The 26,489-nt window shown below is 38.7% G+C and overlaps 1 protein-coding gene across 1 annotated transcript in view; it reads left to right on the top strand.

Annotated features, from left to right (window-relative positions):
- The window catches only part of DGKK (diacylglycerol kinase kappa), a 164,938-nt gene that overhangs the window by 42,733 nt on the left and 95,716 nt on the right, over nucleotides 1-26,489 (top strand). The gene's annotated exons all lie outside the window — the stretch shown is intronic.

The following is a 26,489-nucleotide window of genomic DNA, read 5'->3' as shown; positions in this document are numbered from 1 at the left end:
TTGCTTGCTTTGGTTTGATTTATAACATTTTTGTCTTTCCTCTCTACTTGGTGGAGGTGGGGTACTGTGTCTGATCAGGTTAGCAAAGAGCTGCTGACCTCAAGGGAACCACCCAACTGGGCATCTCCAGAGGTTGGGGTTTTTTGAGGTTGTGTCAATGTACCCTACTGTACACCTATATAGCTCTGTATCCCTCTTTCTGTGCCTCTCTTCTTTTTGTCAATGTTCCCTTTTACATACCCCCACTCCTTTCTCTATTTTCTATTCATTCTTTATTTATTTTATCCCTTCTTGCTCTTCAACCTTCTCATTCCTCTGGTCCTGCACCAAAAGCACTCATCGAAACCTTAGTCCACAGACACGGGAACATAAAGAGCTAGAGGAACTGAAAGGAAAATTAGGTCAAAGAGACAGATAAAAGAAATCACACATGAGGAAGAATCAGCAGAAAACTCCAGGCAAAATGAAGAACCAGTCCAGAGCAACCTCTCCAAGGTACCATGAGGTAGCTACTTCAGAGGATTCCACCTATAGAGAAATGTTAGGAATAACAGAAAAGGAATTCAGAATGCACATGATGAAAACAATGAAGGAAATTATGGAAACAATGAAGGAAATTACAAATACAGTGGAAAATAACCAAAAGGAAATCAAAAACAGAATCAAATGAGATGAACTATATGAAGAATATAGAAAGGATATAGCAGAGCTGAAGGAACTGAAACAGTCAATTGGGGAACTTAAAGCTGCGATGGAAAGTATCAGCAACAGCTTAGACCATGCAGAAGAAAGAATTTCAGAGGTACAGGACAAAGTTCTTGAGATAACTAAGATAGTAAAAGAGGCAGAAAAGAAGAGAGAGAAAGCAAAACCTTCACTATCAGAATTATGGGACTTTATGAAGCATTCCAAGATATGAGTTATAAGAATCCCAGAAGGTGAAGAAGAATGCCCCAGAGGAAAGGAAGCCATACTAGAGAATAATATAAATGAAAATTTCCCAAATATCACCAAAGATTCAGAGGGATATTGGAACCCAGGTCACCTCAACTCTAACTGAGCTTCTCCAAGAAACATTGTGATGAACCTGTCCAAAGCCAAGACAAAAGAAAAGATTCTGCAAGCTGCAAGGAGTAAGCGCCAGTTGACCTACAGGGGCAAATCCGTCAGAGTGACCGCAGACTTCTCTAATGAAACTTTCCAAGCAAAAAGACAATGTTCATCTACCTTTAATCTACTTAAACAGAACAATTTCCAGCTCAGAATTCTGTACCCTGCTAAGCTAAGCTTTAAAATTAACAGAGAAATCAAATCATTTACGGATATACAAACATTGAGGAAATTTGCCACAACAAGACCAACTCTACAGGAAATACTTCAACCTGTTCTGCACACTGACCATCAAAATGGATCAACAGCAAAGAACTCAGAAATTAAAGGAGAAATTAACCTCCACACTGATGCAAAAGATAAAACTTCAGAGGATCTCACAAAATAAGATGAATAGAGTACTACTACACTTATCAATTATTTCAATAAATGTTAATGGCTTGAATTCCCCACTGAAGAGACATAGATTGGCTGACTGGATTAAAAAACACAAGCCATCCATTTGCTGTCTGCAAGAAACACACCTGGCTTCAAAAGACAAATTGAAACTCCGAGTCAAGGGTTGGAAGACAATTTTTCAGGCAAATGGAATTTAGAAGAAAAGAGAAGTTACAATCTTATTTTCAGATACCTGTGGATTTAAAGCAACTAAAGTAAAAAAAGACAAAGATGGTCACTTTATATTGGTCAAGGGAAAAATACAACAAGAAGACATTTCAATTCTAAATATTTATGCACCCAATTTAAATGCTCCAAGATTCTTGAAAAGGACCTTACTCAGTCTGAGCAATACGATATCCAATAATACCATAATAACAGGGGACTTTAACACTCCTCTTATAGAGCTGGACAGATCCTCTAAACAGAAATTAAACAAAGATATAAGAGATTTAAATGAGACCCTAGAACAACTGTGCTTTATAGACCATATAGAACACTATCCCAAAGATAAAGAACATACATTCTTCTCATCACCCCATGGAACATTCTCCAAAATTGATCATATCCTGGGACACAAAACAAATATCAACAGAATCAAAAGAATTGAAATTTTACCTTGTATCTTCTCAGACCATAAGGCACTAAAGGTTGAACTCAACTCTAACATAAACGTTCAACCCCACACAAAGGCATGGAAATTAAACAACCTTCTCTTGAATAACAGATGGATGCATGAAGAAATAACACAGGAAAACATTAACTTCCTTTAGCATAACAAAAATGAAGACACAATCTACCAAAACCTGTGGGATACTGCAAAAGAAGTTTTGAGAGGAAAATTTATCACTTTAGATGCCTACATTCGAAAAACAGAAAGAGACCACAACAAACTTACAAGCCATGTTATGGAATTGGAAAAGGAAGAACAATCTAAGCCTAAACCCAGTAGAAGAAAGAAATATCCAAAATCAAATCAGAGACCAATGAAATTGAAAACAAAAGAATCATTCAGAAAATTAATGAAATAAGGAGTTGTTTTTTGAAAAAATAAATAAAATAGATAAACCATTTGCCAGACTAATGAGAAATAGAAAAGTAAAATCTCTAGTAACCTCAATGAGAAATGATAAAGGAAGGGGGACAAACAACATGGCGGACCATAGCCAGCTTTCCACAGAGGCTCCCATCCAGAAGGAAAGTTAAGGGACAAAAATTTAGTAAGTATCCTGGTGGATTTGAGCTGCACCAAGAGAGAAGTTTGAAGAACGCACATCAACACCGCTGAGGCAAGCTGTGATCACAAGGATGCAAACAAAAGGTACAAAATCCATCACCAAGCGGACAGGACTCCCCCTCCCCACGAGAACAGCTCAAGAGCCCCACAATTAAACAAACGGCAGGAATTAAAGGCCCTCCTACTACACTCCATGGGAGAGACCTTCTAAAAACTGGACCTACCTCCCCTACTAGGGTGCCATGGCGTTCTCCTGCCAGGCATGAAACTGTATAAAACTTAAAATATCCTTTGATGGCAACCCTGAACACCCAACACTCCCCCCCCCACTCACACTGAGGTATGGAGGCCTGTCCCCCAGGAGTTTGGATTCTTGGGTGATTTATCAAGGGGAGTGGACAGTCCCCGAGCTGCAACTGGTCAGCGCTGACTCTGAGGCATGCAAGTGAGGAGAGGGCACCCGGCTAAGGGGGAGTCACGCCTCGGCAGCACTTCCCTGTGGTGCGGTGCAATAGCCCTCACTAGGAAGCAATATGGCCAGGCATAAAATTGAGTGAAACTCTAGCTTCACCACTGAGCTCCCAGCACTCCCCCCACTCTCACTCGGGGTCTGGGGGCCTGTCCCCCAGGAGTTCGGATCCTTGGGTGATTTCTCAAGGGGAGTACACAGTGCCCGAGCTGCGACTGGTCAGCGCTGACTCCGAGACACGCGAGCAAGGAGAGGGCACTCGGCTGAGGGGGAGTCACGCCTCGGTGGCACTTCCCTGTGGCGGGGTGCAGCAGCCCTCCTTGGGCAACAATATGGCCAGGCATAAAACTGAGTAAAACTATAGCTTCCCTGTTTCCAGTGCTGAGCTCCCAGCACTCCCCCCAACTCTCACTCGGGGGTCTGGGGGCATGCCCCCCAGGAGTCCGGATTCTTGGGAGATCTCTTGAGGGGTGTGGACAGAGCATAAACTGCGGCTGGTCAGTGCTGACTCTGGGTCGCGAGACAGAGGAGAAAAGGATCGGCTGGGTGCCCACACCAGAGCGGCAGTTCCTGGAGGCAGATCAACAGCCGTTTTTTCTTTAGCAGCAAAACGGCTCACTTCTGGATATTCTGAAGGCACACTCCCTGTCTCCCTGGGCAAGCAGAGGAGGCCACCAGTGAGCAAAGGATTTGCCTGACGCTGCTCACAAACCCGGGAAGCTTCCAGGGCAGGGCCAACTCAGAGAGGTAATCGGACACAAACCTCCAGCAGCAAAGACGTTTGAACTCAGAACAGCCTGTCTTCTGCAGGCAATTTTAGCAGAAACAGAGACAGAATCCACAAAGTTGTCTGTTCTATTCTGTTCTGTTAGCAACATCAATCAGGGACGGGGCTAAGCCTGAGTGAACACCTCCCCCCTCCCCACCTGCATCAAACACTCAAAAATGTCAGGCCCCATCTCCTCCTGCTAGATAGCGGCAGACTGCAGGGGCCTGGCAGATTACATTGTGATTCAGGCAGGTGCAAATCCCTGGAGTATCTGTTCACTACAGACAACTGGGTTAGCCACCTGCAGAGATACCAGTGGCGTCCGACAGATGGGCAAAGTGGGGAAGGAGACATCAACCTTCCCAGACTAATCTATTTGCTAGGTGGCTCCTCCTGACTCCATGCAGCACTGGAGTAAGCCATATCAGAGGAGTCACCAGACCCCGGTGATCCAGTTTCCAGAGACCTCTTGAACTCTCCCACCCAAGACAGGTGCTGATTGAGACGATCGATTTGGACCTTTTGAACTGAACTAAGAGACTGAGGACTTTTCAGGCGGTGCCCTGGGTATGTGGTTGTAGGAAGGTTTGATTTTCCTTTTCCAATTGGTGCCAGAAGTGGGTGGGCGGGGTGACTTAATTGCTCATTTTTCCACACAGCTGAGACTTCAAGCCAGAGTAAATGTTACAATAGGATGGAACAGAAACCAGCTGAAAACAAGACAGAACCACTTAGCCCCACCACACCAGACAGGGCCCCAGGTTCTCAGGCCACAACACTGTACGGGCCCTCGATAAAGCCCCAGGGGAAAAATCAAAGGGAGTAAAATATCCCTGGGGCAGAATCAGCGGAAAAACTCTTGTAACATGAATAACCAGAATAGATCAACCCCCCAAGGAAAAGATACAGCAGATGTAATTGAAGATCCCATTCATAAACAACTGGCTGAGATGTCAGAAATTGAATTCAGAATTCGGATTGCAGACAAGATTAATAAAATGGAATGAGGAATTCGAGGAGAAATTCAAAAGTTGTCTCAAGAGTTTAACAAATTTAATGACAGAACAACCAAAGACTTAGACACGCTGAAGCAAGAATTTACAGCACTCAAAGATATGAAAAATACAGTAGAATCTCTCTGCAACAGAATGGAGCAAGCAGAAGAAACGATTTCTGACATTGAAGATAAAGTTTTCGAACGCTCCGAATCTCTCCAAGAGGAAGAGAAATGGAGAGCAAAAACAGATCATTCTCTCAGAGAACTCTGGGATAATTTGAAGAAGACTAATATACGAATAATTTCTGAGAATGATGAAGTGGACTCGATGGGCACAGAGGCACTTCCGCATGAAATTATGAAAGAAAAGTTTCCAGACATGCCTAGAGAATCTGAAATTCAGATAGCAGACAGCTTCAGAACCCCAGCATGATTCAACCCCAATAAGTCATACCCCAGGCATATCATAATTAGCTTCACTAAAGTTAATATGAAAGAGAAGATTCTCAAAGCAGCCCAGTGAAAGAAAACCATTACGTACAAAGGAAAGAATATTAGAATACCTGCAGCTCTCTCTGCTGAAACTTTTCAAGCCAGAAGAGGGTGGTCATCAATTTTTAATCTCCTAAACCAAAATAACTTCTAACCCAGGATCTTGTATCCAGCTAAACTGAGTTTCATTTATGATGGAGAAATTAAATACTTCAATGACATTCATATGTTGAAAAAAATTGCCATAAGAAAACCAGCTCTTCAGGATATTCTCAGACCTATCCTCCACAATGACCAACCCAATCCTATACCACAAAAGTAAACTCACTCAGAAAATTCGGATCAAACTCCAACTTCCACACTGACGAAAGGATTAAAAATGTCCACTGGACCTTTGAAAACATCCATACCCAAAATTCCACCAGACTTATCAATACTCTCATTAATGTGAATGGCTTAAACTGTCCTCTAAAGTGGCATAGGTTAGCTCAATGGATACAAAAACTCAAGCCAGATATTTGTTGCATACAAGAGTCACATCTCAACTTAAAAGACATATACAGACTCAGGGTGAAAGGATGGTCATCCATATTTCAGGCAAACGGTAATCAGAAAAAAGCAGGTGTTGCAATTTTATTTGCAGATACAGTAGGCTTTAAACCATCAAAAGTAAGGAAGGACAAGAACGGTCACTTCATATTTGTTAAGGGTAATACTCAATATGATGAGATCTCAATTATTAATATCTATGCATCCAACCAGAATGCACCTCAATTTATAAGAGAAACTCTAACAGACATGAGCAACTTGATTTCCTCCAGCTCCATAATAGTCAGACATTTCAACACTCCTTTTGCAGTGTTGGATCGATCCTCCAGCAAGAAGCTGAGCAAAGAAATCTTAGATTTAAACCTAACCATCCAATATTTAGATTTAGCAGACATCTACGGAACATTTCATCCCAAAAAAACTGAATACACATACTTCTCATCAGCCCACGGAACTTACTCCAAAATTGACCACATTTTAGGTCACAACTCTAACCTCAGTGAATTGAAAGGAATAGAAATTATTCCTTGCATCTTTTCGGACCATCATGGAATAAAACTTGAACTGAGTAACAACAGGAATCTGCATACTCATACAAAAACATGGAAGTTTAATAACCTTATGCTGAATGATAGCTGGGTCAGAGATGAGATTAAGAAAGAAATCGCAAATTTTTTGGAACAAAACGACAATGAAGACATGACTATCAGAACCTCTGGGACACCGCAAAGGCAGTTCTAAGAGGGAAATTTATACCACTGCAAGCCTTCCTAAAGAGAATGGAAAGAGAGGAAGTTAACAACTTAATGGGACATCTCAAGCAACTGGAAAAGGAAGAATATTCCCACCCCAAACCCAGTAGAAGAAAAGAAATAACCAGCATTAGAGCAGAATTAAATGAAATTGAATACAAAAGAATAATACAACAGATCAATAAATCAAAAAGCTGTTTTTTTGAAAAGGTCAATAAAATAGATAAACATTTGGCCAACCTAATCAGAAAAAAAAGAGTAACATCTCTAATATCATCAATCAGAAACAACAAAGACAAAATAACAACAGAGTTGTCAGAAATCAAAAAAGTCCTTAATGAATATTAAAAGAAACTTTATTCTCACAAATATGAAAATCTGAAGGAAATTGACCGATACTTGGAAGCACGTCACCTTCCAAGTCTCAGCCAGAATCAAGTGGAAATACCGAACAGGCCAATATCAAGTTCGGAAATAGCATCACTTATACAAAACCTCCCTAAAAAGAAAAGCCCAGGACCAGATGGTTTCACGTCAGAATTCTACCAAACCTTTAAAGAGGAATTAGTACCTATATTACTCAACCTGTTCCAAAAGGTAGAAAAAGAAGGAAGACTATCCAACACGTTCTATGAAGCAAACATCACCCTGATCCCCAAACCAGGAAAATACCCAACAAGGAAAGATAATTATAGACCAATATCACTAATGAATATAGATGCAAAAACATTCAACAAGATACTAACAAACAGAATCCAGCAACACATCAAAAAATTATACATCATGACCAAGTTGGTTTTATCACAGGCTCTCAAGGCTGGTTCAATATAAGTAAATCTATAAATGTAATTCAGCACATGAACAAATTAAAAAACAAAGACCATATGATTCTCTCAATCGATGCAGAAAAAGTTTTTGATAATATCCAGCATCCCTTCATGATCAGAACACTCAAGAAAATTGGTCTAGAAGGGACTTTTCTTAAACTGATAGAGGCCATCTACAGCAAACCCACAGCCAATATCATATTGAATGGAGTTAAATTGGAATCATTTCCACTCAGATCAGGAACCAGACAAGGCTGCCCATTGTCTCCATTGCTTTTTAACATTGTAATTGATGTTTTAGCCACTGCAATTAAGGAAGAAAAGGCGATCAAGGGTATCCATATAGGGTCAGAACAGATCAAACTTTCACTCTTCACAGATGATATGATTGTGTATCTGGAAAACACTAGGGACTCTACTACAAAACTCCTAGAAGTGATCAAGGAATACAGCAGCGTCTCAGGTTACAAAATCAACATCCATAAATCAGTAGCCTTTATATACACCAACAGTCAAGTTGAAAAAGCAGTTAAGGACTCTATCCCATTCACAGTAGTGCCAAAGAAGATGAAATATTTGGGAATTTACCTAACAAAAGATGTGAAAGATCTCTATAAAGAGAACTATGAAACTCTAAGAAAAGAAATAGCTGAAAATGTTAACAAATGGAAAAACATACCATGCTCATGGCTGGGAAGAATCAACATTATTAAAATGTCCATACTACCCAAAGCAATATATAATTTCAACACACTCCGTATTAAAGCTCCGCTATCATACTTTAAAGATCTTGAAGAAACAATACTTCATTTTATATGGAATCAGAAAAAACCTTGAATAGCCAAGACATTACTCAGAAATAAAAACAAAACAGGAGGAATCATACTACCAGACCTCAGACTTTACTACAAATCGATAGTGATCAAAACAGCATGGTATTGGCACAAAAACAGAGAAGTAGATGTCTGGAACAGAATAGAGAACCAAGAGATGAATCCAGCTACTTACTGTTATTTGATCTTTGACAAGCCAATTAAAAACATTCAGTGGGGAAAAGATTGCCTATTTAACAAATGGTGCTGGGTGAACTGGCTGGCAACCTGCAGAAGACTGAAATTGGACCCACACCTTTCACCATTAACTAAGATAGACTCTCACTGGATTAAAGATTTAAACTTAAGACATGAAACTATAAAAATACTAGAGGAGAGTGCAGGGAAAACCCTTGAAGAAATCGGTCTGGGCGAATATTTTACGAGGAGGACCCCCTGGGCAATTGAAGCAGCTTCACTACTGGGATTTGGTCAAACTAAAAACTTCTGCACAGCCAAGAACACAGTAAGTAAAGCAAGCAAACAGCCCTAAGAATGGAAGAAGATATTTGCAGGTTATGTCTCTGACAAAGGTTTAATAACCAGAATCCACAGAGAACTCAAACGCATTAGCAAGAAAAAAACAAGGGATCCCATTGAAGGCTGGGCAAGGGATTTGAAGAGAAACTTCTCTGAAGAAGACAGGCGCACGGCCTTCAGACAATGAAAAAATGCTCATCATCTTTAATCATCAGAGAAATGCAAATCAAAACTACTTTGAGATATCATCTAACTCCAGTGAGACTAGCCTATATCACAAAATCTCAAGACCAGGAATCTTGGCATGGATGTGGAGAAAAGGGAACACTTTTGCACTGTTGGTGGGAATGCAAATTAATACATTCCTGTTGGAAAGATATATGGAGAACACTCAGAGATCGAAAAATAGATCTGCCATTCAATACTGTAATTCCTCTGCTGGGCATGTACCCAGAAGACCAAAAATCACAAGATAACAAAGATATTTGTACCATAATGTTTATTGCAGCCCAATTCATATTTGCTAAGTCATGGAAAAAGCCCAAGTGCCCATCGATCCACGAATGGATTAATAAATTGTTGTATATATACACCATGGAATATTATGCAGCCTTAAAGAAAGATGGAGACTTTACCTCTTTCATGCTTACATGGATGGAGCTGGAACATCTTCTTCTTGGTAAACTATCTCAAGAATGGAAAAAAGTACCCAATGTACTCATCCCTACTATGAAACTAATTTGGGGCTTGCACATGAAAGCTATAACCCAGTTACAACCTAACAATAGGGGGAAGTGGGAAAGGGAGGGGAGGGACAGGGGTGGTGGGTAAAGAGAGGGGGATTGGTGGGATTATACCTACGGTGCATCATACAGGGGTATTTGCGAAACTTGGTAAATGTAGATTGTAAATCTTGGCACAGTATCTGAGATAATGCCAGGAAGGCTATGTTAACCATTGTGATGAAAATGTATCAAATGGTCTATGAAGCGAGTGTATGATGCCCCATGATCATATCAATGTACACAGCTATGATTTAATAAAAAATAAATAAATAGATATGAGAAATAAATAAAATTAAAAAAGTATAAGAATGCACTTACTGTGCTTTGAACTTCTTAAAAAATAAAATAAAATAAAACTGCCTAGTTTGGGTGAGCAGGAAAAGAAAAAGAAATGATAAAGGGGAAATAACAACTGATCCCACAGAGATACAAGAGATCATCTCTGAATACTACCAGAAACTCTATGCCAGAAATTTGACAATGTAAAGGAAATGGATCAATATTTGGAATCACACCCTCTCCCTAGACTTAGCCAGGAAGAAATAGAACTCCTGAACAGACCACTTTCAAGCACTGAAATTAAAGAAACAATAAAAAAGCTTCCAACCAAAAAAATGCCCTGGTCCAGATGGCTTCACACCAGAATTCTATCAAACCTTCAAGGAAGAACTTATTCTTGTATTGAAGAACTTATTCCAAAAAATCGAGGAAGAAGGAATCATCCCCAACACATTCTATGTAGCAAACATCACCCTGATACCAAAACCAGGAAAAGACCCAACCAAAAAGAAGAATTTCAGACCAATCTCACTCATGAATATAGATGCAAAAATTCTCAACAAAATCCTAGCCAATGGATTACAGATTATCATCAAAAAAGTCATTCATCATGATCAAGTAGGCTTCATCCCAGGGATGCAAGGCTGGTTTAACATACACAAGTCCATAAACGTTATCCACCATATTAACAGAAGCAAAAATAAAGACCATATGAACCTCTCAATAGATGCAGAAAAAACATTCGATAAAATCCAGCATCCTTTTCTAATTAGAACACTGAAGAGTATAGGCATAGGCGGCACATTTCTAAAACTGATCGAAGCTAACTATGACAAACCCACAGCTAATATTTTACTAAATAGAGTAAAACTGAAAGCTTTTCCTCTTAGAACTGGAAGCGGAAAAGGTTGTCCTCTGTCACCTTTACTATTCAACATAGTGCTGGAAGTTCTAGCCAATACAATTAGGCAAGACAAGGAAATAAAGGGAATCCAAATGGGAGCAGAGGAGGTCAAACTCTCCCTCTTTGCTTATGACATGATCTTATACTTAGAGAATCCCAAAGACTCAACCACAAAACTCCTAGAAGTCATCAAAAAATACAGTAATGTTTCAGGATATAAAAACAATGTCCACAAGTCAGTAGCCTTTGTATACACCAATAACAGTCAAGATGAGAAGCTAATTAAGGACACAACTCCCTTCACCATAGTTTCAAAGAAAATGAAATACCTAGGGATATACCTAACGAAGGAGGTGAAGGACCTCTATAAAGAAAATTATGAAAAAAAGAAAATTATGAAATCCTCAGAAAGGAAATAGTAGAGGATATTAACAAATGGAAGAACGTACCATGCTCATCAATGGGAAGAATCAACATTGTTAAAATGTCTATACTTCCCAAAGCAATCTACCTATTCAATGCCATTCCTATTAAAATACCAACATCATACTTTCAAGATTTGGAAAAAATGATTCTGCATTTTGTATGGAATCAGAAAAAAGCCCGTATAGCTAAGGCAGTTCTTAGTAACAAAAATAAAGCTGGGAGCATCAGCATACCAGATTTTAGGCTATACTAGAAAGCCATAGTGGTCAAGACAGCATGCTACTGGCACAAAAATAGAGACACAGACACTTGGAATTGAATAGAAAACCAAGAAATGAAACTAACATCTTACCATCACCTAATCTTCGATAAACCAAACAAGAACATACCTTGGGGAAAAGACTCCCTATTCAATAAATAGTGTTGGGAGAACTGGATATCCACATGTAAAAGACTGAAACTGGACCCATACCTTTCCCCACTCACAAAAATCGATTCAATATGGATAAAGGACTTAAATTTAAGGCATGAAACAATAAAAATCCTCAAAGAAAGCATAGGAAAAACACTGGAAGATATTGGCCCGGGGAAAGACTTCATGAAGAAGACTGCCTTGGCAATTGCAACTACAACAAAAATAAACAAATGGGACTTCATTAAACTGAAAAGCTTCCGTACAGCTAAGGAGACAATAACCAAAGCAAATAGACAACCTACACAATGGGAAAATATATTTGCATATTTTGAATGAGACAAAAGCTTGATAACTAGGATGTATAGAGAACTCAAATTAATCCACATGAAAAAAGCCAACAATCCCATATATCAACGGGCAAGAGACATGAATAGAACCTTCTCTAAAGAAGACAGACGAATGGCTAACAAACATGAAAAAATGTTCATCATCCCTATCTATTAGAGAAATGCAAATCAAAACAACCCTGAGATATCATCTAACCCCAGTGAGAATGGCCCACATCACAAAATCTCAAAACTGCAGATGCTGGCGTGGATGTGGAGAGAAGGGAACACTTTTACACTGCTGGTGGGACTGCAAATTAGTACAACCTTTCTGGAAGAAAGTATGGAGAAACCTGAAAGCACTCAAGCTAGACCTCCCATTTGATCCTGTAATACCATTACTGGACATCTACCCAGATGGAAAAAAATCCTTTTATCATAAGGACACTTGTACTAGACTGTTTATTGCAGCTCAATTTACAATCGCCAAAATGTGGAAACAGCTTAAATGCCCACCAACCCAGAAATGGATTAACAAGCTGTGGTATATGTATACCATGGAATACTATTCAGCTATTAAGAAAATGGAGACTTTACATCCTTCGTATTAACCTGGATGGAAGTGGAAGACATTATTCTTAGTAAAGCATCACAATAATGGAGAAGCATGAATCCTATGTACTCAATTTTGATATGAGGACAATTTACAACAATTAAGGTCATGGTGGTTAGGAAAAGCAGAGAGAGGGAAGGAGGGAGGGGGTTGAGGCCTTGGTGTGTGTCACACCTTCTGGGGGCAAGACATGATTGCAAGTGGGAATTTACCTAACAAATGCAATCAGTGTAACCTGGCTTATTGTACCCTCAATGAATCCCCAACAATAAAAAAAAAAAAAATCAAGGCTCAAAGGTATTTTTAAAGCCTTACAAATTCTGGAAAGAACTTTGCATATCTTCAAAATGAGTGTGACATCAATACAAGGTGGAATTCATTAATAAAAATAAATAAATAAAGAGTGTGGAGACAGGTTTAGAGGACAGAATACTGCCAGCCCATTACTGTTTTGGAACAAGTGTACTTCAGAACTACGCTTCACTTCCATCTCTGCTGCAGTGAGGTACTGCCACAGCAAGTTGATGGTCTTGCATATTACCTTCTATAGGGTAGTATGTCACTGGTAGAGATTTTTCTAAGGTATAAGCCTGGTGAAAAGGCTAATTCTTTATCCCACCTCCACTCCTTGAAGGCTGGATTATAAGGAAGGAAAAGTGTTTTAGACTCTTTTGGAATAATACTTTTCTGTCCTATGCCTAATGTTCTCGTCTATAAAATTGAGATAAATTTGCTTCTACCTGTGAGAGGACAGTGTAAAGTTAAACATGAGAATTATAGTGTTAAGTAGGCTTCAGAGTCAGACTCATTTAGGCTGCCATCCCACCAGCTATGTCGTTTCCTAGCTATGACCTTGGGCAAAGACCCTCACTCACTTCTCTAAGTCTCATTTTCCTTATTCATCATATGAATCTAATAATTCCCACCATGTAGGGTTGTTCTAAGGATTAAATGATGTGTTGGGCTTCGTTGTAAAGAAAATATTCTTTACAAAACTTTGGTGGCAAATATCTAGAGAGTATTTCATAAATAATTTGTAAAATATTTTGTATGGAGACTTTATACACTCTGTAGTTGATTCTTTAAAACAAAACAAACAAACAAAAAACCTGGTAGCTGCCACAATGGAAGACACTAATTTTGTTTCAAACAAATGATATACTTGCTCACTGCCTCTGCTCCTTTACCTTTTCAAAGGGAGTGAGTGCCTCATACAGAATAAGGAAAGTGTGAGAACAACAAAGGTGACTTTCAATGCTTCTTTGTTAAAAAGAATTGTTAACAAAGTTAAGGAAGTATCTTAATTTTGGAGCCATATATCCCCTTTCATTACAGCTGTTTTCTTCTGGTTAAAGGGTCATGTCAAGAAGAGATCTACAATTCAATTCAACAAGTATTTTGAACACTTTATATGTGCTTCTCTGACTTCTTTCATAAGTTCCTTTTCTTGCCATAATTTATCAGGTGTTAGACAGATATTTTGTTGATTTAATTGTAGGATTTCCTAGGTTTTCAGCCAGTTAATTATTTCGATTCTTCCTGACATCTGAGCTACCAATATTACTGACGACTGATCACTATTATATAGACATCGATGGGTACATATAATCTTCAGTGTACCTAGCATTTGTACCAATGTAACTTAAGTTGGACTCAAGAATGTCAGTAACACCTAGTGATCTTCCTTCAGGCATCAAGGATGACAATGAACTTCCTTCAGCTAAGATTTTCCTAGGATCACCTTGTAATTTGAAGTTGCAGCATAACAAACATGGCAGACACAATCTTTGATGCATGGATTTATATCCATGAGAAGAAGTGGAGAGAACAAGGTTATTCATGCTCTGATATTGCAACATTTGCTACTATTAAGAGATCTGAGCTCTGACGTCAAGTTTGGGTGCCTTGACACGATTTCTAGGATCTTAAAGCTCTTTGCAGTTAATGATATTATGTATAACTAACCAACTTTCCATTGCTAGGTAAAATGAAGACAGACTTATTTCATGGAGGAGACATATGGAAGAGCATATCTGCTGTCCTCTGGGAAATTCTTAGACTTAATAGTTTAAAAATAACATGATTTCCAGGGACAGTCATGTAGACACTGGTGTGGTTAAATAAATGGTTGTTTTTGTTAAGCGCACAACTCATAATGATTATAAATGGCTGTGCAGAGACAGCACTGCACTTCTGGGAAGCATGAAGCAAATGAAGCTTATGCATCATTTTGCAACAGGACTGAGTTCTATACACAGCTGTTGCACAGTGGAAAGCTGCCATTTAAAGCCCACCAACGGAACAAAGTCAGCTATATGAAAAAGTCAGGGCAGCAGGGTGGCACCTGTGGCTCAAAGGGGTACAGCGCCAGCCCTATATGCTGGAGATGGTGGGTTCAAACCCAGACTCAGCCAAAAACTGCAAAAAAAAAAAAAAAAAAAAAAGGTCAGGGCAGCAACATTAAAGTTACCATTACCCTTCTGATTTGGTACTATGTGGATTATAAATGGCAACTGGAAACTAAACAGCCAGTGTATGATGTGGTCTGGTTATCAAAAGCCTAGAAGATGAAAAAAGCTTTTAAGACACACTAAAACATAGCTTGGCCTTTGATTTCTAGCAAATGTAAGTGTATGCGCAGACCATTCTAATCAGCAATTCTTAGCAGTAGGATGTCTTTTTCTAATATGCAAAATACCTCACATAAGTATTAGATAAGGCTGGTCTCAAAGATAGTGTTTATGTGTACAGTATGGAAGAGACTGGCCACAATTATTTAAAGTCATGTGTATACATGACTAGTCATCACTCTCACCTGTACCACATTCCAGCATGAAGGACAATATGTGCCTTGTTTTCCAAGTCCATATTACAGAAGGCTATTGTACACATTTTATATGATTTGGGGGAAAGAAAAGAAAAAACACCATATACACATAGTCTTCCTTTCTAGGATAAAGTCAATCCTAGGGACTGACTCTTGTTCGCTAGGAGGACTTTTGTGGGAAAAGTTAAAGTAGTATAGCTGAAAAACAATCAGCCATGAAAGTTTCAACTCAGCTGCATGAACTGTTGGATCCCTTTACACTCTATATTTGTTGAGCAAAAGCAGGCATCATTTCAATAGCATAAATAGTTGCATGGGGGTAGTTGTAAACTGGCTCAGCTCTTGAGGCCAGAGTGTTTTATTGTTGCCTTTTCCTTTTAGGGAGCCCAGTCACTGGGGGTCTGTGTATGACCCATTGTGTTCTTTGATCAGAGACAGTATAGGGTGTCTGTTCTTTGGCATGTGGTTTCTTTGTAACTCTGGGCAAAGGGAGAAAAAAGTAACAAAGTAATCTGCCTCCCTTTTCTTCTGTGTCTTCTAGTCCCATTGCTGTTGAACTCTGTCTTAGCTGTTTTGGTCAAGGCATCTATCAGAGCAGACATTTCCTTTGTGGGGATGGATGTTGCTGAGCCATTTGAGTATTTCTTCACCTCTGGGAGGGCTTTTCCCAGCTTCTATTTGAAGTGGAGGAAAAGTGGGAGGAGCGAAGGTGGAAAGAAGGCTCCAGGTGTGTAATATCTCAAATGTTATTACTTTCCCTTTGGATGGTTCCCTGGGCTGCCACCCTAAGGGGCACGTGATTGTTGTTTTGGGATGTTACCATGTGGTTGAGCATGTAACTCTCATTCCAGACTTGGACTTCCTGCCCAGCAGCAGCAATATAATGGTGACCTTAACAAGGAAACTGATCCTCTATGTGAGAAACCAAGCTGGTGTAGGCAGGCTGTTGAGGCTGTGGGCTGACAAGAGTAACCTTAACCTGCCCCTGTTCAAGGAGAAAAGGCAAAAAGACTCTCTATAGGTAAAAATGCCATTCAGTTCATTCTAATACCCTGACACTTATTTTGTCAGGATGAATAGAGAGACAACTCCCCATTCCTCCAGGTTTCATAGGTTCCTGCTGTCTCTCTGGGGCAGCGAAGAGCATTATTCCTAGGGATTCCTGGAGGGGGAGTTCCAGGTCCAGGAGCAGGGGGGAGCCCTTAGCTTCTGTGGAATGCAGCTTACTGTTGGGACACCTTTGACTGTGACTCATAGTAAGCACCTGATCTTCTGAGTCACCACAATTAAGGAAGGCTTTTCATCCAGTGCTTATTGTGAGCTCTTGAGAGTTATATAGACTTCACAGATCCTCTGAAGGACCAGAGAATCTATTCTGAAGCTCACCACCTCCTAGCTCACCCCCTGCATGTGTTATTGAGTCCATTTGTGGCTCTATGTATACTTATGCACATTCATATGGATTTTCCCCTGCTGATGTATGTGTTTCTCTTCCTTGTAGTATGAGTTAGTATTTCTGTGTAGGAGTCTAGCATTATAATTTTTAGTCAAGTCCTGTGAGGGGCATTCTCAGGAAAATTAGTGATTTGTTTAGAAAGCACTTCCCACCCGCAGATGTCCCTAAGTAGACTAGGATTATCACAGAAAAGACCAATTCAAATCAAAACTCTTTGGGGAGCTCCCATAAGATTAAATAGCTTGATTTCAGATCAGCCATTTTGGATCCAGGAAAAGGTATTGAGGTCCAAACTTGCAAGACAGAGGTACTAGAGATGTGTTGGGAAAAGAGAAGAAACAGGAGCTTTAGTAAAAGGTTAAAAACACACACCCCTACAAAAAAGAAAGTACATAGCCTCTTCCAGATGCCTAATTTCTTTAAATGTGTAGACATACCACACGAATAGCTCTTGCATTTGAGTTGTCCAGGTGGCTAGAGATCTGTTTATTTTGCCTTTAACACAGGCTCAAAAGATCTTTGCTGATGTTTTGCTTAAGGATCTCAAACTTTCCATCATATTTATCTGGAGGTGGAACTTGGGTGGGGGTAAATTGTTCTGTACTTAAGTTATTTTTAGATCACATTTAAGTCATTCCTTTGGAGGAAAGCAGCATGTATGTCCTAAAAGAATTCTGAAAAGAATACAGAAAAGCTTAGCTACTGCCTCCTCATTCTTGGGAAAATTTCCCACTGGAATCCAACCAAGTCATTTGTACTCTTCTCTGAACACAAAAGACTTTTGTTCGAATAATAGGAATTGGTCAATTATTGGTACAAACCAAGGTAAAGTGTGAGAAATCTAGCCCTACCTTCAGCCAAGTTGGGTTTCAAGAGTTGGCTGATAAAGACAACTGGTCAGTGCTTGGCAATGAAAACTCATGGAATCTGATCATCCTTGCATGGAGTACCTAAAACCAGTGTTCTTCTATGAGTTTTAGTTTACCAGATTTGGGGTTATGTTGATGCCTTACTAAAGTACATATGTCAAACACTTATATAGTGGACTTGGTCTCAGTTTCTGTGAAAGTATGTGGATCTATCTTTATCTATAACAGTGGTTCTCAACCTTCCTAATGCCATGACCCTTTAATACAGTTCCTCATGTTGTAGTGACTCCCAACCATAAAATTATTTTCTCCTTTTTCCTTTCCTTAAGATGGTTCATTAGTTTGTTGATGTGCTCTCTGCTTTTCAGATGTTGGCATCTAATGCAATAAATTTCCCTCTTAAGACTGCTTTTGTAGTATCCCACAGGTTTTGGTAACTTGTAGCTTCATTGTTGTTATGTTTGAGGAATTTAACAATGTCCTCCTTCATTTCTTCCTTTACCCAATGATCATTCAGCATAGGTTCTTTAATTTCTATGCCTTTATGTGGGGATGAACATTTTTGTTGGAGTTGAGTTCCACCTTTATTGCCTTTTGGTCTGAGAATATACAAGATATAATTTCTATTCTTTTAATTTGTTGAGGTTTGATTTTTATCCCAGGATATGATCTATTTTGGAGTATGTTCCATGGGCTGACAAGAAGAAGGTATATTCCTTCTTTGGGATGGTGTGTTCTATATTTGTCTATAAAGCCCATTGATTCTAAGGTCACATTTAATTCTCTTGTATCTTTGTTTAGTTTCTCTTTAGAGGATTTATCTAGTTCTGTCAGAGAGGCATTAAAGTCCCTATCTATTATGGTGTCGTGGGAAATCATAATAATGGACCAATCAATGCCTGTTTCATAAATCTCGGAGCATTTAAGTTGGGTGCATAAATATTTAGAATTAAAATGTCGTCTTGTTGTATTAATCCCTTGACCAGCATGAAGTGACCATCTTTATCTTTTGTGACTTTAGTTGCTTTAAATCCACCTGTATCTGAAAATAAGCATGCAATTCCTCCTTTTTTTAATTTCTATTTGCCTAAAACACTGTTTTACATCCTTTAACCCTGAGTAGTGATTTATTTTTCAAAGTTAGCTGTGTTTCCCATAGACATATATGAATGGTTTGTGCTTTTTTATTTGGTTAGCCAGCCTGTGCCTCTTCAGTGGGGAGTTCAAGCCATTTGCATTTATTGAGAGAATTGGTAAGTGTGGTCGAGTTCTATTCATCTTATTTTGTGAAAGTCCATTGCATATTTTTTTCCTTTGCACCCATGGAAGCTATATTTTGACCTGTTTTGACCTTTTGTTTCTGTGTGTTTACATTGCTGGTATTCCTTTGTGATGGACAGTAGAGGTAATAGGTCTAAGTCTTTCTTTTAAAGCTGGTGGTCTTGTTGTGGTGAATTTCCTCAATGCGTGCATGTCAGTAAAAGATTTGATTTCTCCATCAGTTTTGAAGATTAGTTTACCAGGATAGAGAATAATGGGCTGAAAATTGTTTTGTTTAAGAAGGTTAAAAGGTCCATTTTCTTCTGTCCTGGAAAGTTTCAGCTGAAAATAGCTCTGCCCTATAGGTCAGTTGTAAGTGCTTATTCCTTGCTGCTTGCAGAATTTTCCCTTTGTCTTAACTTTGGACAGGTAAATTACAATGTGGCTTAGAGAGGTTCTGTTTGAGTTGAGATGGTCCAGGGTTCAATAGCCCTCTAAACAGAGTTCATCAGAATATTTAGTGAAAGTTGGGAAGTTTTCTTTTATGGTATTCTCCAGTAGGGCTTCCATTCCTTTGGGATGATCTTCTTCCCCTTCAGGGATCCCTACTTTTTGTAGGTGAAGTATCCCTTTTGTATAAGACCAAAAGGAAGAGAAGGTTAAAGAACAAACACAGAGAAAGAAGAGGAAAAGAAGAAGAAAGAAGAAGAGGAAAAGAAGAAGAAAATAGATACTGAAGTGGGGAAAAAAGGAAGGGGTGCAAAAGAAAAGAATTAAAGAACAGGAGAGAAGGAGGCCAGAAAGAGAGATTGAGAGTGATAGGAATAATGGAGACTTTTTGCAGAGTGCTATTGCCACAACTGCAACTCAAGTATTAAGAAGCTTAGGGATAGGTGGGTCCCTTACCATCAAGAGCTCCTTACAAGCCTGAGGAAAGTAAGACCCTACCTCTACCAAATATAGATAGATAGAGAAAAGAAGAAAAAATAATAAGAAAAATAAAAGGAAGGAAAAATTCAGCAGTGTAGACTTGCCAATGCTGTCTTTTCATGATCTCATGACCTGCTTGAGCCAAACTTCTGCCATGATCACCCAGCCAGACCTATGCCCAAACCCCCAGCCCTCAAAGGGAAAAAAAAGAAAAAACTAAGAATACTTAAGGGGAAAATTGAAAATATAGTTATTTCAGATAAAGAAAAAAGAAGAAAGAGGAAGCCTGAAAGAAACAAAAACAGGGGGATATTTTAGGTGTTGTATGAGAGAAAGATGAGAAAAGTAGAAAAGTCTCTACAAAAAGAGAGAAAGGAGGAAAGAAATAAAACAGAGAGAGAGAATAAATGGGGTTGAGATACTGTAACAAAAATATAGGAGTACTTGCTCTTGAAGAAAGTAAAAATGGAAATTAAGAATACAGCCAACCAAATATACTTGCATAAAACAAAAAATCAAATAACCATAAATAACCAGAAACAACTACCACCTCAAAAACAAAAAAGGAGAAGAAAATTAAAAAGCACTAATAAAAATAAAAATAGGGCAGCACCTGTGGCTCAAGGAGTAGGGCGCTGGCCCCATATACCAGGGGTAGTGGGTTCAAGCCCAGTCCCAGCCAAAACTGCAATAAATAAATGAAAATAAAAATAAAAATAATTGTAGAAGGGGGCAATATTAACAAAAATATATATTGCAATATATTACTGCAACACCAGGTGGCGCTGTAGTATTAGGAAATGGAGAACACAGGCTGGAAACTGCTCTCTAGTTGCCAAGGAGATTGGGTCCTGTTATCCTTATTTAGTTGCCCTCCCTGAATGCCTGATTGTTTACTCAGAATTCACTCCCTGGTGGGATGAGGTCTTAACACTCTCCAGAGTCTTTGGGAGGTAAGTCTCACAGTGCCCCTAACAACAATTCCCCAAGGGTGTAGAACCACTCAACTCTCTCCAGGAGAGGATGCCAGAGCTCAGCAGGCTCACCAGGGCCAGCTGTGTATTAGGCCCCTGTGGACAGACCTTCCCACAATGGTGGCTCAGCTAGAGTGAATGACCTTCCTACAATGGCTGCCCAGCCAGCAGTCAAACTCATGGGAAGTCCACTCTACCTAGTATTCAAACCCTGTGGCTGTACTGCTGTTTGAGTTTATTCACTGGTCCAATCTTTCTATGGTGGTTCCAATGCCAGCGTCCCCTGAAATTTACAAATTGAAGAAGGGCTCCCTCCTATCCCCAGACCTCCACAGGAGGGCCCATCTGCAGGTCCCTGCCTGCTCCCGTCACTCACCTTCTGTGTCAATCCTGCACAGCTCCACACTTCCGCTGTCTACTGTAGTTTACAACCATCTCTGGCAGTTTCTTTTAAAATTAAAAATGGAAACAGCATATGACCCAGCAATTGCACTCTTCAGCATATATTTCAGAGAAATGAGAACTTATTTTCATGCAAAAATGTGTACACAAATTTCATAGCAGCATTATTCATAATAGCCAAATAGTGGAAACTCCCCAAATGTGGGTGAATGGTTAAATACATCTTGGTAAACCCTTACATAGAATACCACTCAACAACAGAACAGCTTTGATGAAGACCAAGGAAATTATGCTGAGGATAAAAAGCCAATCTCAAAAGGATAGATACTGAATGATTTCATTTATGTAACAAATGTGAAATAACAAATTATAGAGGTCAAGAATATATCTGTGGTTACCAGAGATTAGGGAAAGCAGAGGGCAGAAGGAGTGGGCATGGTTATCAAAGAGTAGCAGGAGGGAGTTTTGTGGTGATGGTGCAGTTCAGAATCTTGATTGTGTTCATAGTTACCTACAGTTGCACACGTGATAAAATTGCATAGAGCTACATGCACACACTTAAAATGAGTGCATGTACTCAATGGATTATATCAATGTCAAGCTCCTGCTTTTGATATCATACTATAGTTATGGAAGATATTAGTTAACATTGGGGAATCTGGGTGAAGGGTTGAGAGGACCTTCCTGTACATTTCTTATTTTATTTTATTATTATTTTTTATTTTTACATATACATGTGTTTATTAAGTTTCCATTTTTTGCCTTCACAAAATTAAAGAGGCTTAAAATTTAATAATAATAACAATATTTAATACAAGGACTAGAAACAAAAACCTCATAAAGAATAAGTGAACCTAAATACATTCAGAGTTCCTGTACATTTCTTTGATCATTTCTTTCTTGTGAATCTATAATTATTTCAGTTTTTTTATTTCAAAATTTAAAAAAATATTTTTTTAAAAATCCAAGATACTGTGTATTTTGTTTTATATACAGGGCATAATTTTTTTTATTGTGTGTATTAAGAAAGAATCCCTGTTTTGGTTCTATCTGCATCTTTTTGTGCCTGAAGATAGTGTAGTATATTAAAAGTACAGCCTCTGATGTAAAAGACAGGCTAAAGATATGTCATAGTGGAAATGGGGAGAATTATGCCACTGAACTTAGAGTTTCTTGGGATAGAACTGTTGATATGTTGTGACAGATTTTAAGGTGACCTCCAGTGATTCCTGACTCTAAATGGTGTTGACTCCTTGGTGCAATCCTCTCCCCTTGTGTGCAGCCAGGAAAGTCACCGAAAGTGTGACTTTCTGTGGCTTGCTTCTAAGGAACAGAATATGGAAAAGGTCATGGAATGTCACTCCTGTGATAATGGATTACACACACATACATATACATATACATATACATAGTACATATACATACATATGTACATAGTACATATACATACATATGCTACCAGATGAGCTTGACGGAAATGAGCTGGGAAGATTCCCTTCACTGGCCTTGTAGGAGTAAGCAGCCATGAAATAAGTGGCCATGTTGGAGAAGTTCATGTAGCAAGGAATTATGGGTAGTCTACAGGAGCTAAACATGGCCTCCAAGAAGAAACTGAAGTTTCAGTCCTGTGAACACAAGGAACTGAATTCTGCCAACAACTTGAGGAAACTTGGAAGCATATCTTTCTCCAATCAAGGCCCTGATGGGATCATAGCCTTGGCAGACACCTGGATCACAGTCTGGTGAGACCCTCAGCTAAGCTGCCTGGACTTTAGCCCTACAGAGAGTGTGAGATAATAAACAGGAGATTTTGTTTAAGCCATTACGTTTGTGATCATTCATTACACAGCAATAAAAACCTAATATGTGCATCAGTCCCCTACAAGTTCCCAATTAGAGTTGAGGCCACAATACACACAGATCCATTCTCCATGACCTATCTCATCATCCTGAGAGAGAGAGAGGTTAAAAAGAGCAGCTTCATACTTCTCTTGCTGACCATGCCCTGAAATAACACTATGGGATTATTTTCTTTTGGTAAAGGGGGTACCTGGACACAACCAAGTCCAGAGTTTTACAGCCCTATTGTTAACCTATAATTGACAAGTTTAATAGAGTCATTTGTTGAGGATTTTGTGATAATCACTTCTCAGTAGTGCCTTGACTAATTAAAATACATTTATATTTGAATTTTAGAATGTGTTTTATACTTTCACTTAAATATGGGTATATAAACCTGAGTGATTTCATATTCCATTCAGAAAATAAATGGCATTACATCTAAGATTCGGGCAAAGTGCTAAACTTAAGTAGAATGCCTGTCTTGAGACTTGAAAAAATGTATAATTCACATATTTCTTAGTTCTTAGTTGCTCTAGTACATTTATTACTTGGTGTGTGAAGAAATGGCCTTTTGACACTTACCTTGAGGAAATTAATTAAGCATTCTGGTTCAAGAAGTCTCTTTAATACAAAACCCAGTAAGAGAATGAAGAATGTTATCAATGAGATACTGAAAAAATCTTAGCCCAGGAAAGTGGCATCATTTTTATCATTTTTATTTACTTGTATCAATTTACAAAAAGGTTTATACCCAAGCTAGTATATAACTACACTCACATCCTGAAAAAATATATAAGTGGCAATAAGACAAAATGAACATGGTATGTAACACACCTTGACATTTTTAGAAATAGATGCTATTAAGAAAATATGACATTTACTGCACCTTAAACTTGGGGAAGGAAAAGCACTCTCTAAGTATATCTATAGAGGCAATGAGTTATTTAAATGATAACCTGCTTCCTCAATTGCCTTTGTGGGATGTTGAAAGGACAAATCAGGCAGAGTATATAAAATGCTTTGGGCTTCATGGAAAATGTGTGCTTGATACTTCTTTTTTCCTATGGTAAAAGTTTTTACACGCTGAATTTTGCCTTCCTGAAATCCCTTCACTGACAGATTTTCCTTTAACTACCACTTCTGTCTTTGATTAAACTATTCAGTTCAGTCCAGAACCACCTTCTCTTACCCAAATATGTATGTGTTCACCCTAGTTTTAAACGATCAGTCAGCATGTCTTCTGACATCCAAACATGCTATTTGGAGGACATGTATATGTGTGACTCAATTGGGGAACTGCAATAGACCAAAAGGATCCCATGATACTTCTGAGTCTTTGAATGAGAAGACAGTATATGTGTGCATTTTACATATTTTGAGGTCAGAAAGACTGTCCCCCTTCATACTTTCTCTAGATTTATGAGGTTTTAAGTTCACATTTTCCTTGTTATTTTTTATTATGTAACTTGCTGCTCCTGCATAAAAATAGTTCCGTTAATCATGAACCTGGAAAACAGTCTCATCTTGTCTCCAAATGAGAAAGACCTGGAGAAATCAAAAAGCCCATCAAGTTGAGAACACCATAGTGGAAGTTATGCCCATTTGGAAAACTATGAAGACTGTAAGCAGTGAGTTCCCTTATAGCTAATTTCTCTAGAATAACCAAAGAGAGTTCATTGGCATGGGCTATGTCCCCCTACTGCATACTCACTTTTCTGCATTAAAAGTACCTTGGTTTTCCATTGGTCTCATGTTGGTATAGCAAATCTTCAGCTGCTCCTGGTAGAATTGAAAGCTAAGCAGAATTGAGCATTTCCTTCCTCAGCATCAAAGATAAAAGGAGGAGGAATATTTAAGAAAGATTAGAACAGCCATGTGAAGTGGATAGTCACCTTATATAGCCATGACCAAAGAGGTGTACTTTTGACTATGAAGTCCACTCCAACTTTCTTAAGTTTTTCAAAGGTACACTAACAAAGCAAGAAAGATGCATTTGCCAGTTATTATCGTATAACTCTACATTTAGATTGCCCATAAGAGCCAAAGCACATGAATGACAAAGTAGAATAAGAAAGAGTTATGTTTTTGTTTTAGGGTAAGTTCCTGGCAGAAGCTATTATGTAAATAGTTGTAGACTTCTGGGTTTTTTCCAGAAAAGTGATAGATCTTACTAATGGGTGTGATAAAACCCCACTCTTAGTTGTTTGTTAGATGGAAAAATTGCCTTGTGATTGCCTTATTTCACTAACTAGTTTTGAGTTTGTAAGATTAGACTTTAAACACTAGTAATCCTATGTAATTGTCCTGGAATTAGGATATACTGAGTAGAATAAACTCCCACCAGGTAAATAGTGGTGCCTTAGTTATGGCAGATTATAGCAGCTTTTGAAGCTATGTTGCCCATATTTGTGTCTAATGAAATACAACAGAAAATCAACTCAGTCATCCTTTTGGGCCTTCAAAAACTGCCTACTATTTTAATATAAATATTAGAGAGCACTAGATTTGAAATGTCTACGTGCTAAATTTAAAGAGATACAAACAATGGGGTTTCCTAATGCCAACTATACTAATCACCACTTGTTATGGTATCACTTTTAGGCTTAAATATAACATTTCTTTTAACTTCTTTAAACTTCATACCTATAATCAGAAACTCTTATGATATTCTAGGTTCTGTTTTCTTACCCCCCTGATGAGCTCATAAGCCCTAGCACTATGAGTGTCTTTATAGGGATAGCAGGCACAAATTCTTCCACAGATTTAAATTTGATTGTCTATTTATGGTCTGTGTTTCTTTTCCCTGTGATTTTTGCTCTGATACTCACAGGAAGGAGAGTCTGTGCTTACATGGACTAAATCAAAAGCATGAAAATCAAAAGCACTCTAACCTCTGGCAATGAAGTCCCACTAGACTTGGACTATTTATATGTAAATTATGCTCCCAAATTTGGGGCAAAACACTGATTTTAAATTGATCCCCCAATACCCTGTTGCAACAATATGTGTGTATATATACACTCACACTTGACACACTGGAGAAGCCTTGTGTTCCAGTTTAGGGATCCAAAAATATAGGCGCCATAGACACAGAAAGAATTATGCATTGATTTCTACCTTACATTAGGTGCTTTCATGCATTACCTTGTTCCTTATTGTGAGTTGAATGTGATTACATGTGTCATTATA

This window comes from Nycticebus coucang, chromosome X (genome assembly GCF_027406575.1).
Source record: "Nycticebus coucang isolate mNycCou1 chromosome X, mNycCou1.pri, whole genome shotgun sequence".
In the NCBI taxonomy this organism is placed as follows: Eukaryota; Metazoa; Chordata; class Mammalia; order Primates; family Lorisidae; genus Nycticebus; species Nycticebus coucang.
This window is presented reverse-complemented; position numbering and strand designations above follow the sequence as displayed.